We start from the raw sequence: 12,810 nt of genomic DNA, 5'->3' as shown, positions 1-12,810 counted from the left end.
GATTATCATCTTTTAAATGAACTCTCTAGAATTTTCTTTAGTTAGGGTTTTGAATATCACAGCCATTACATCAAATTTAAAAGATTCATTACACAATGGTAGAAGTTAGATTAATTACATAGAAATAATGAAATAATAATGTACATAACCTTCAAACTAATTTTTTTTTCCAAGAACCATCAAACTAATTTTTTTTTCCCTAGAGAATCATCAAACTATTTGCTCAAACTAGCTCCACGCCTTCCCTTAAGGTACGAAATACTACATTAGAGCGGACATACGTTCGACAAATAGGACAAGTACAATGTTTACTTAGCCATTCGTCGATACAAAACCCATGAAACTTATGCCCGCATTGCTCCAAAACCTTAACACCACCATACTCATCATTATCTTCTTTTTCGCCGACAAAACTACCCAAACATATGACACAATCATTGCAATTCTTAGAAATTTCTAGTAATTTCTCCACGTCTATTACTACCGAGTCTTTATCATGGTTGGAACTCAGCCGCGCTTCCCCTTGATTTCGATGTTCTCTCGGGATGCCTGGTACTCGTTGAGAGCTCCCTCGACGTTGAGGTGCTTGCGCTACGTTGACCGACACACGGACAGGCTGGCGGGGAGTTGTTGTTGTTGTTGTTGTTACATGGACTGCAGGATGGCTCAAACTATCTCCATTATCGCCGCAACAGCTATGATGACATGCTCTTATGAGCAAGCAGAAGATAAGAAAAATTAAAGCGACGAAGGGATATGCAAGAAAACTTCCAATTATACCCAAGACGTCTATATGAGCCATAGTCTTTGATTGAGTATAATGACCGAAATCGAACAAGTTATATATATAAGAAGTTAAGCAATGCTAAGCTTTTAGCTTTGAATTTATTCTAATTGATTAGAGGTCTAGTTTATATAGTTGAATAAGGATTTGTTTCTTTAGACTTTCCTAATATATGGTACTACTTAAGTTTTAGTTGAGTACACGCTTTGCTTGGATACAAGTTTTAAGATTAGGAGAGAATTTCCATAAATTTATGACCTAAGACAAAGATTTTAATAATAAACCTAGCTAGTATTATCAAGGGAAAGTATCATAATTTGGATATAATTTGGATTTGCAATTCAAAAATTGAAGAACAAGGTTAGAAAAAGGAATTAAATTGAAAAAAAAATCCTGTTTGTGAGGCTCACAATAACGTCATGTAGGCAATCAGAAGGGGAAATTTTTATTTTTTAAAAATAGTAGGTGGTAAAAAAAAAATAATAAAAAAAAATATTTATAGTAATCATTAAAACACTAACAATAATAGGTGTCATTGTCAAAATTTCCTTGGATTTTACTTTTGTGGTACTCAAATCATATAAATCTAAAAGAAATCGCAATTTGTTTCCTTTTAGCTATAAGTTATCTATGTTACAATCTAATATCATAGTAAAAACTTATCATAACAAAGTGTACCGTGTATATAACTTCTCATTCAAGTACAACTCTGATTAACGTGATTAACTCCTAATTCCTAAACTTTTAGAAGGACTAACATACAATATAATCCTTAATCCTATTGAATCTAGTCATTAAATTAAACCTTCATGTTTCATACACAGCACTCCAAACTAAACATAGTACAACAAAAATGGCCTTGTCAAATTTATTTTTAAGTGTAATTGCATATTTTGCCCCCGGTTTAATTTTATGGTCCGTCGTTTTCGTTGTGAAAGCATGCATTAAATGTTGCTGCGGTGACAATAGTACGAATCATGACGCTGCTGTCAATATAACAGTTCCCCGGCCTGCCCATGGACCGGCCAACCGAGTACAACCTCGAGGTGAATCACAATTGAGGCCGACTAACCGTGATGTGGAATCAGTAGTTATAAACATCGAAAAATTGTTGGAAATTTCTAAGAATTGCGGTGATTGTGTCATTTGTTTGGATAGTTTTGGCGTAGAAAAAGAAGATGAGTGTGGTGGTGTTAAGGTATTGAAGCAATGCGGGCATAAGTTTCATGGGTTTTGTATCGATGAATGGCTAAGGAAGTATGGTACGACGTGTCCGATTTGTCGTACGTATGTCTGTTCTAGTGTATCGCTTACCTTAAGGCATGAAGTTTAAGCAAAGAGTTGGATTATTATGTATAATTCGTATGATTGAGCATATGTGTTTATATTCGTATTCGGGTTTTGCTTGTAATCTTGGAGAGGAGATTATCTGTGGTTTATGGATGAGAAAATTGGGCTTTGTTTGCCTACTAGCTTCACGAATTTGTCAAATTGTATGTTTTTGAGATAGTTCGTTGTAATTTAAGAATGAATGATATGAACTTGGGGAAGCAACTTTGTTAGTAATTCAAGCTTTTGGGACTCCTTTAAGGCAAGTGCATAGTTTGGTTCTTGTAAGGTTATAATTTTTTTTATCATGTTCATTGAAAAGAAAATGAAAAAATTTGATAAAAATAATAATATGCCTGATAATACTTTTTTCTTTGCAAAAAAACTTGCGTGACCTGGTCCACAATAATATTATTGTGGACCTGAGGTCTATACACACAAAACTGACATTATATTGAACATAATGACCCTTATCTTTAACATAATATCCTTATTTTTAACATAGTTACCCTTATTAAAATTACTACAACGTTTAAATATATTGTGAACTTGAAATACGACACTATTATCCTATTTTTAACATAGTGGCCTTTATCATTCATATTGATCAGTATATAAAATATTTCATTAAAAACTAAATACTCAGGCCTATATGTTACCAAAATGACTTTTATTTCAACATAGTGACTTTTTTTTTTAATCATAGTAACCCCTTTTTTTTTATATTAATAACACAACCATACTTTCTCTATTGTAAGTGGTCCACAATAAATTAGTGTGAACCAGGTCTATTTAAGAATTTGTATTTTCCTTGTACTTGTAAAGCACAAATCTAAATTTGCAAAAAATTAAATCGAATCAAAATAAATGAATTAAAATATGAAAATTTTGTCAGAAACCACCCGTTAAAAACACTTTTTTGTCAAAAATCACCCGAAAAAAATTTGTTGTCTTAGGCCCTGTTCTCTCCACCTTAAAAATAATTTCAGTTCAGCAAAAATAATTTCAGTTCAGCAAAATTAATTTCAGTTCAGCAAAAATAATTTCAGTTCAGCAAAAATAATTTAAGTTTTTCCCTCAAAAAAAATAATTTAAGTTCAGCAAAAATAATTTCAGTTCAGTAAAAATAATTCCACTTCAGCAAAATTAAGGTGAAGAGAACGGGGCCTTAGACCACCCAATTTTAAAATTTCTTGTGAAATGCCACACGAGTCTATTTTCTGGCATTATCTCCGAACTCTAGCGTTGACCCTCCCCACATGCAAGACACGTGACTTTTGAACCCCTCCCTCCCCGTTTTGTCCCCTTCTAAAAATTTAGAGTTACCTCCATTATCTCTCTCCTCTTCCTTCTCTCTCCTCTCTCTGTTCTATCTCTCTCCTCTTTCTGTTTCTGGGATGAAGATCAGATCAGGTGGCAGAAACTTCTTCTTGTAAGCTTCCCTCAATGTCGACTTCTGCTTCTGTGACATTACTGTCAATACTTGCACAATCCCTAATCTCACCACCTTACTGCAAAATCCCCAAAACAAAACCCGATTAATTCATTCAAATCATACAATAAACCCTAAAATTAAAAACCATTGAAAATTGAAATAAAAAAAATTACATTTTTGAGAGCTTGAGCACCGCCGGTAACCTTAGCAACACGAAGAAGAGCGAGCTTGAGATTCTTAAGCTGATACAGCAAATCAGCCTTAAGCTTTTGCCTCATCTCATGTGGTTTAATTCTTGCTGCAAAATTTCACACACAAAAAAAGGGGGTTAATTGAATCAAAATAGCAGTTTGAAGACATTAAAAAAAGCTTAAATTCATCGAAAATGGAAAAGGGAGAAAAGAAATCAGAAGTGAACCCATTACTGAGCTCCTAAGGTGGATTTTTGCTGCAAAACGACGGCGAATATGGAACTCCTAAAAAGGATTTTTCCTGCGGAGAGAGAAGGAAGAAGAGAGATGATGGGGAGGGGTTCTTTAAAAGTCACGTGCCGTCAACGCTGGAGTTCTGGGTCAATGCCGGAAAATAGAGTCGTGTGGTGTTTGACGACAAATTTTTAAAATTGGGTGGTCTTAGACAACAATTTTTTTTTTGGGTGGTTTTTGACAAAAAAGTGTTTTTAACGAGTGGTTTCTGACAAAATTTCCTTAAAATATTAATATTATTACTACCAGTGGCGGAGGGAGGGGGGTACAAGGGGGGACAGCTGTCCCCCCCACTTCAATAAAAAAAAATAGTTAAAACTAATTACGTGCTGCGAAAACCATAAGAAAAAGGGTTTTTTTCTTCTTATTTTTATTTTAAAGTTTTCCTCTTTTCTTGCATGTTTCTTTACTTCACACATTCAATTAGAAGTAATACATAGTACTACTTAATGGCATCATGTTCTAACTTTTAAATTACCATAGTAATTTACATAATTTTTTTTTATTTTTATATATAAATGCATACATTACAACCCTAAATTATTGGTTATAGTAGGATTTTCGGGTAAAGGTGTTTGGTTTTATTATATATCTCAATATAAATTAAATTGTCACGGGTTTAAAAACTTTGAACCTATGGATCCGCTATCGACCAAATTTGAATAAGAAATTGTTTATTTGTTAGGATTACCGTGAATTAGAAATCACATTTATGAATTATTTGATAATTTTGATTGTATATTACTTTCAAAACAAAAATGAATATTTGAAGGTGAAGTCGTTATTGTAAATATGCTTTTTTTTTTCAATTTTTGGACTGTATAACTAAGAAATTTGGATTTCCAGGTTGTAAAACTTATAAATATTAAGCATAGTCCCTACAATTTCTTGTATGTTTAAAAGATTTGTCCATTTATAGAATGTACGCCACTTTTAGTCCGTCCCCCTAGGTGAAAAATCCTAGCTCCACCACTGATTACTACCTCTATTAACATTTAGTTGTAACTTTGGAATATTTTATATCTCACAAATAATATCCCAAAATTGCAATTAAAAGTTAACGGAGGTAGTATATAAAAATTTTTGGTACAATTTTTAATTCTTTTTCTCTAATTCGATCTCCATTCTTAATTGGGGAAGTTGAACTGATCTCAAACGAAATACTGAGATATAATAAAAAAAATAAAAGAAAAAAAAAAAAATCACTTTTAAATCTAAATCAAATCTTCCATCCCATATTCCCATTAAAAGATAATCCACTAAAAAAATCCTACAAAAAATAAAAGATATATACTTACTTGATAACCGTATTGTATATTTTTATTAATTTTAAATTACTTAAATTTTTTTCTTTTTCTTTTTTTAATGAATGATATACTCATATATTATTATTATTATTATTATTATTATTATTATTATTATTATTATATACAGGGCCGTCCTAACCATATTAGGGGCCCTGTTCTAAACCTAGAAATTAGGCCCTATTAAAATTTATTTATTAGGTATAATCTCAATAATCATATTACAATATTTTTTTTGACACAACATATTATATACAACATTTTAAACAGTACATATCCTAATACAAAAAAAAAAAAAAAAAAAAAAAAAATCTAGCCATTTTTGTAGCAAATTCATCAACAAGTCTACACATTGCACCTTCTCCGGATAATCATTTGGCAGCAATAATTAAAAATAAAACTATATTAATAAATAATAATTAAACAAACAATGCACCCAAAAAACTAATACAGTATTTAACAATTAGGTTAATAATTGAAAGTGAAAAGAAGATGAAAACAACTTATTAAAAGTTTACCGCAACTCCCATGGCCGCAACTCACCTACTCATTGGAGTACCCATTAAGCCATTAAAATAATTTTCTTAGTTTCCAACTTTAAAAATCTCACATATTGGCAATAATAGCTAAATAGCTCCTAGAAAATTTGAAATTCTATACATATTAGCCTTTGATATACGAAAATCAAGGGTTTTAATTGGTGGAAAACGAAGTAATTAATTCCTCCATGGGAAGTAATTCAGGAATTGAGAAAGTCCTTCTCATAACTATTGTGATTGATAGAGGAAGGCAAGAAGTTTATTTGGAAAAGTGAAGAATTTGGGGTAAAACAAGAAATTAATGACTAAAGAAGGAAGGTTTTAGATTTTTTAAGCAAACTGAAAACATTTTACGAGGTAATTTGCTTGATTTGTGGGCGTAATTAAGACGGGAAGAAGAATGACTGATAAAAAGTTACTGACTTAATTCATGTTTGATTGAGCAGCGGCATTTTTTTTTTCTTAGGGTTGGGCTCCATGTATAAATGGGCCCTCAACAATTCGAGGCCCTGTGCTAAGGGTCTGTTTGCACAGACCCTTAGCCGGCCCTGATTATATATGCGTGTAAATGTATTTCCGTCAATTATTGAAATAACTTTTTTTCCTGTTTTTTTTTTTATGTTACAAATTGTGACCTTTTGAATTAAGAAATAAAAGATTTGATAGAAATTCTTAATTCAAATAGAAACTCTAATAAACGTGATTGAGTTCAAGGTTAAAATTTAGCAGTGCTAATAGATTAATAGATTCCTTGTTATATTATCAAGTCATTAAATCTTCGTGTATGCACACAATTAGTATCTATCAACATAGTACTCTCGATGTTCCCCGTCGTGGATATGCTGCGCATCCCCTTGGATGGCCTCATTCTCGTTTTTCTTTTTTTGTTCATCTTAATGTTCATAAAATTATGCTGTGACGATTTCTTTCGTTTACATGAACTTAGTTCGATCGATGCTGCTGTCAGTGTAAGAGCTCCTCCGCCTGATTGTGTGTCGGCGCCCAACATAGCACACCATCAAAATAATCTAGAAGATGTGGATTCAGTTGTAATAGACGTGGAGAAATTACAAGAAATTTCTGAGAATTGCGCTGATTGTGTCATATGTTTTGAAGGCTTTGACGCCGAAAAAGAGGATGATTGTGGTGGTTTCAAGGTTTTGGAGCAATGCGGCCATAAGTTTCATGGGTCTTGTATCGACGAATGGCTAAGTAAGCACCATACTTGCCCTATTTGCAGGGGCGTAGCTACAAGGGAGGCTGGCAGTGCCGCTGCCCCTGTAACCCAACCCCGCGGCCCATGCGCTTGGTTTATTGATTTTGTTCTTTGTATTTGTTTTTACTTTTGCTTTTGTTTTTATTTTTGGCTTTTGGCCCCTGTGAATTCTTCATAGTTCGTAACTTTTCAGGAAGACATAATTAATGTATGTGATATTAAACTCTGCGAATTCTTGTAAGGGCTTTTGTTGGCTCTGATGGGCGATAGCCTTTCAGATGCCAATATTAGTTGTTTTCTAATTTGTTATCAAGATCGATCTGTTAGTTATCTAAACTCGGACTTCAATTATCTTTTCATGATCATTAATCAGAAGAAAGACGGCAGTGTTGAATTATCATAGCCTTTTAATTTCTGTTAAGCACGATGTGTATTATGTTTAAGTTTGAACATTTCTTGTATTTTGGTAAAGAATTAGTTACCGGATGTGAGAGTTGTCAAGAGGATGGAAAGTGTAGTAGTTACAATAATCGGACTTTCTTTGGAGTTATGGCCACAAAGTTACCTCTGTTTTTAAATATGGAAAGAAAGGAGGTTTATGCGTCCAAGAACAACATCAGCTCGATCTGTAAGCAAGATTAGTGGTGTTTATTTCGCCTTAATATGCTTATGTTTATGTCCTGTTAATGCTAATGTTAGTGAATTTGTAATATTGGCTATTGGCTATAATATTGGAGGGTTTAATACAATAAGTGGTTTTACTAATCATCAATTATAAACAAATGTATTTTGATACTCTCAATTTTGTGTTTTGTATTTTTTTTTTTTTTTTTTTTTTTTATGAGAAATTTGATTGACCAAGTAGTCCTACTCTTTGATTTCCTTGATCAGCTCATACCTTGATTAGGCTATGAATGATCCGACTCTCGATGATTCTATGTGTTTCAAGTAACAAAATTGATGCATAGTAAATTTGTACTACATCACGCTCTGATTTTGCTTCCCTCCTGTTTTTGATCTAATAGCCATCAATTAAAGAAACATTCGCTATCACCAGATGACAGTAAGACGCGACAGTGGTAATAAGCTAAGGCTTTGCTTGTGAATCCAATTCAGAATGGTTATGTTAGTAAATTGGTTTGGCTACATTAAAAACCAGCTTCAACCAACCTTATGTTATACGCTGCACTATTGACAAACTTCCAAGTACATTAGTCAAATCCACAAAATTCTAATTCAACAAAACAATTCTCTCTAATAAAACCTCTAGTCTTATCGATATACTTCTGATTACAGCTTATTAAATAATTCAGTAGCCTACTATGCAATTGGTAGGTAATCAAAAACTTGAAAATTAATGAACAAATTTTGTGTTTGCCAAAAAAAAAAAAAGTACTACATTAATAGAATATCAGAAGTTCAGCCTTAGTCTTTCTGCTTACAGAGCTCAATATATGTTTTATTCCACACTTCAATTCAAAGTAAAGTAGCAACAATAGTTTAATGACTTTCACTTTCTTTGTTTTGGAAATATATGTTTCATCCAATTAGCAAATATGTTGGATCCGCCACTGCCTGAGTCCACTTGATCTGAGTCCACATGGCTTTGAAGCTCTTTTAACTTCTTCTCAAACATAGACGCCTCTGCAAGATCTGAGTTCTGTTCCAGCCACTGTAATACCTGATCAACAGCATCCTTAATCTTGGCCGAATCAATTCCAATATCCTTGTTACCGTAATTCACTTCTTCCCACATACTGTTAGCATAGCTCTCTAAAGCATTCTTAGCTTTCGCCCTCTTCCTGTTATACTCGTCTTGGGCTCTATATTCCTCAGCCTCTTGTATCATCCTACCTATCTCGTCCTTTTGAAGATGCCCCGAGTGTTTATGAATGGTAATTTGGTTTGAGTTTCCAGTAGTTGTTTCCTTTGCTGACACTTTAAGAATACAATTAACATCTATTTCAAAGCATGCTTCGAACTTTATAGCACGTTTGGGTGCAGAAGGATAACCTGATATTGTGAACTCACCCAAAAAATTGTTGTGTTTGACAATGGATCTCTCACCCTCATACACCTTAAAAGTTGTATGTCTTGAATAATCAGTTGAGGTTTCCCAACTCGAAAACTTCTTAGCAGGAATGGTTGTATTCCTTGGAATCTGAACAACCATATCCCCATAAAATTCTTCAAGGCCAAGTGATAAAGGTGTGACATCAACAAGAACAATATCCTTATTACTTTTACCAACTCCGCTCAGCACAGCAGCATGGAGTGCTGCACCATAAGCAACAGCCTCGTCTGGGTTCATGCTTTTACAAACCTCCTTTCCATCAAAGAAGGTCTTCAACAACTGCTGAACCTTTGGGATTCGAGTTGATCCACCGACAAGTACCAAGTCGTGGATTTCATGTTTTTCTACCTTGGCATCACTTAAGCACTCTTTAACAGTGTCCACACAATTCCTAAATAAATCCAAGTTTAGCTTCTCAAAACGTGCACGAGTGATAGTTGATGTAAAATCAATCCCCTTAAAAAGACTATCAATTGTAACAATAGTTTCACTAGTCGAGGAAAGTACCCTTTTGGCTCTCTCAGAAGCAGCCCTTAATCTTCCAAGAGCCTTAGGATCGTTACTGATGTCCAATTTGTGCTTCCTCTTGAACTCCTCGGCCAAGTAACTCACCATTCTGTTATCAAAGTCCCCTCCGCCAAGGTGGGTGTCGCCTCTTACAGCTTTAACTTCACATTCACCCTTTTTAATAGTTACCAAGGAAACATCAAATGTCCCACCACCAAGGTCGAATACTAGAACATTGATTGCACGCCCAATTCTACCAACAGCCGCCTCTGTGTCAAGACCATAGGCCATGGCAGCAGCTGTTGGCTCGTTGATGATACGAACCACATTAAGCCCTGCAATGGTACCGGCATCTATTGTTGCCTCGCGCTGGGAATTATTAAAGTACGCAGGAACAGTAACAACAGCATTCTTGACAGGCATACCAAGGAAAGACTCAGCGGTATCTTTCATCTTCGAAAGGAACATCGAAGATATCTCCTCGGGTGTGAATCTCTTCTCCTCACCCTTATAGGTAGTTACAATAATTGGCTTATTATCTTTTTTATCCGAAGCTATAACCTTAAACGGCCACAATTTCATGTCGTTTTGAACTGTTTCATCTTTGAATTTCTTACCATAAGCCTTTTTGCATCTATCAATGATCAACATATAAAAAAATAAAGTTCAAAGACTATGTATGATTGCAATTGAAATATAACAGAACAAAGAGTGGAAATTAAAACATACCATAGATAGTATTGGTGGGGTTCATGAAGCCTTGATTCTTGGCAGCTTCACCAATAAGGCGGCCGGAATCGGTGAAGGTGACCCAAGACGGTGTAGTACGATTGCCCTGATCGTTTGTTATGATTTCGACACGATTGTGACGCCAAACAGCAACACAAGAGTAAGTTGTACCGAGATCGATTCCGATCACCGGCCATTCAGGTTTTCCTAGTGCCATTATCTCTGGTGATACTGAAACTATAGGAACAAGAATTCTAGCGAGAGGAAAAAAAGACAGTAAAAAAGGGTTTCATACACCAAACTAGGGTTTTAAATTCACAATTTAGATCTAAGACTCTTTTTCTCAAAAAAAAAAAAAAAAAAAGACTCTATTAGGATAAGGATAGGGTTAAAAAGTCCTAAACCAACTACGAGTCTACGTTTTATAGGAAAATAATAGCGAGTAGATTGAGAATTATCAACACATAAATCTATATTATAATTGTAGACTCACTTAACAAGAGCCCTCCAAATCCCCAATCCTCAATTCTCATGCATTTGATTGGTTTTTTTCCTTTTTTTTTTTTTTTTTTAAAGGAAAAAAATAACTACCAATCCCACTACTTTATTAATTTTTTTTTATTATTATTTAAAAAAAAAATCAATAACTACCCATTCACTATTTTGTTTTTTTTATGGGGCTACTACTAACATTTCACTTTATGTGTGTTTTTTTTTTGGGTACGAAGTATAACGTATCAAAAAAAATGTATTCTAAATCCCAACCCTTCAATTATAGTACTTTAAATCCCCAACCCTTCAATTATATGCCTTTTTTAGGGACTACCCTCCAAACATGTTCCATTTCTTTAATCATCAAAAACAAAAAAAATGTACAACACGTTTTTGTGCAACTGGCCTCAGCGAATAACTACTCGCAACAGAAAAAAGTATATAACTCCTAGAGCAAGACACTGACCCATATGACACTAACTGAGTAACACGAGTAACCCCTATAACATTGAACGGGTAACCTCTATAACTTTGAAAAAGTAAACCCCATAATAGCATTGTGTGGCCACCGACACAAAAGAGTAAAACCCTGTTTTTTGAGCTTCTAAGCTTTGTTTAAAATATCATACTCTGTATTTTAGCATAGCACATCAGGTGTCAGCACATTATTAATAATCAGCACAACAGAGCTAATTAGGGTTCAACAGAACCGACCAGTCCAAAATCGACCATTACAGTTCAAGTCTAAATTACAACATCAAAATCAACTTTCCACATTTTAAATATATTTTTTCTTATATATCCCGTGCATTTTGCACGGGTACACTCTAGTTTATTTCAATTTATCAGATCCTCAGAAAACAACCTTCAATTATAAGATTTTTTTTTCTCCTTTGAACCCCATTAATTGGTTTTTGCTCACACAGCCGTTACATTACTAAGTCGTGGTTTAAAACTACTCCTTTTTTTTTTTAACAGCATCACTTTGACAATTGCACTATTTACACCTATAAAAAATAAATAAATATTGTTATATAATATATTATTAAATTAGTCATAATATCTAATTTCATAATATAATTTTGTTACAATTTTTACTAATAGATAATTAAATATAGTTTCTTTTCGGTAAATGTGCCGGTCAAACTGATGTATTTAAAAAAATAGAGGGAGTATATAAAAAAAAAAAAAAATCAAAACCGTATTATAGTCGATAAATACTCAGAATTTTTATTAACAAGAACATGAAATGTGATTTTCTTTATTATACCAGTTACCTAATTAAACATAACTATTCCTTCAGTGAAACTTTTTTACAATAAAATACCTAATTAAGCTTAACTATTCCTTAAGTTATACTTTTTTTTTTTTTTTTGCTAATAAACTTATCATTGGAGTTTAATTTGCTAATTAGTTCATTATTGGAGTGGTCCTAAAATTTGCTAAGTAGCTAATCTTATATGGCATAGCAAGCTTCATATTAAGAAGAAAAAAAAAGGTTCAAAATTCATTTATTGGGTTGTCCGACATTGATATGGTTTGTACTTTTTTTTATTTTTCATGTGATATTTTTCCAAAAATAAAAATAAAAATAAAAAAAATTATAATAATAAAAAAAAAAAAACCATTTGAACACAATGTATTTGCACATTTCAAATACTCTGTATCTTTTGTTGGATCATATACAAAATTCAACCAATTGTACATCATATCAATCAATAATCATCAATCAATAACTATATACTAAAGGTGAATAAAAAATGACACGTGGCAAAATCTGGTTAAATAATTTCCCTCCACTTTTTTTTTTTCCTTTTTTTGTCAGATTATCTTAGGCAATTTTAATATACTCATATATTTTCTTTCCTACTTAAACATAATCTTTCCATCCCAAATTCAATAAAACCTTTTTGTAA

At 33.2% G+C, this 12,810-nt stretch overlaps 2 pseudogenes; both read right to left on the bottom strand.

The window, feature by feature from the left end:
• Positions 1–3,482: 3,482 nt before the first annotated feature.
• Positions 3,483–3,970, bottom strand: LOC145640510 (large ribosomal subunit protein uL29 pseudogene; annotated as a pseudogene).
• Positions 3,971–8,602: 4,632 nt separating this feature from the next.
• Positions 8,603–10,905, bottom strand: LOC145640509 (heat shock 70 kDa protein 18 pseudogene; annotated as a pseudogene).
• Positions 10,906–12,810: the final 1,905 nt, after the last annotated feature.

Source organism: Chenopodium album, chromosome 7 (assembly GCF_948465745.1).
Source record: "Chenopodium album chromosome 7, dcCheAlbu1.1, whole genome shotgun sequence".
NCBI lineage: Eukaryota > Viridiplantae > Streptophyta > Magnoliopsida > Caryophyllales > Amaranthaceae > Chenopodium > Chenopodium album.
The sequence above is the reverse complement of the archived record's forward strand: the minus strand, read 5'-3'. Positions and strand labels throughout refer to the sequence as shown.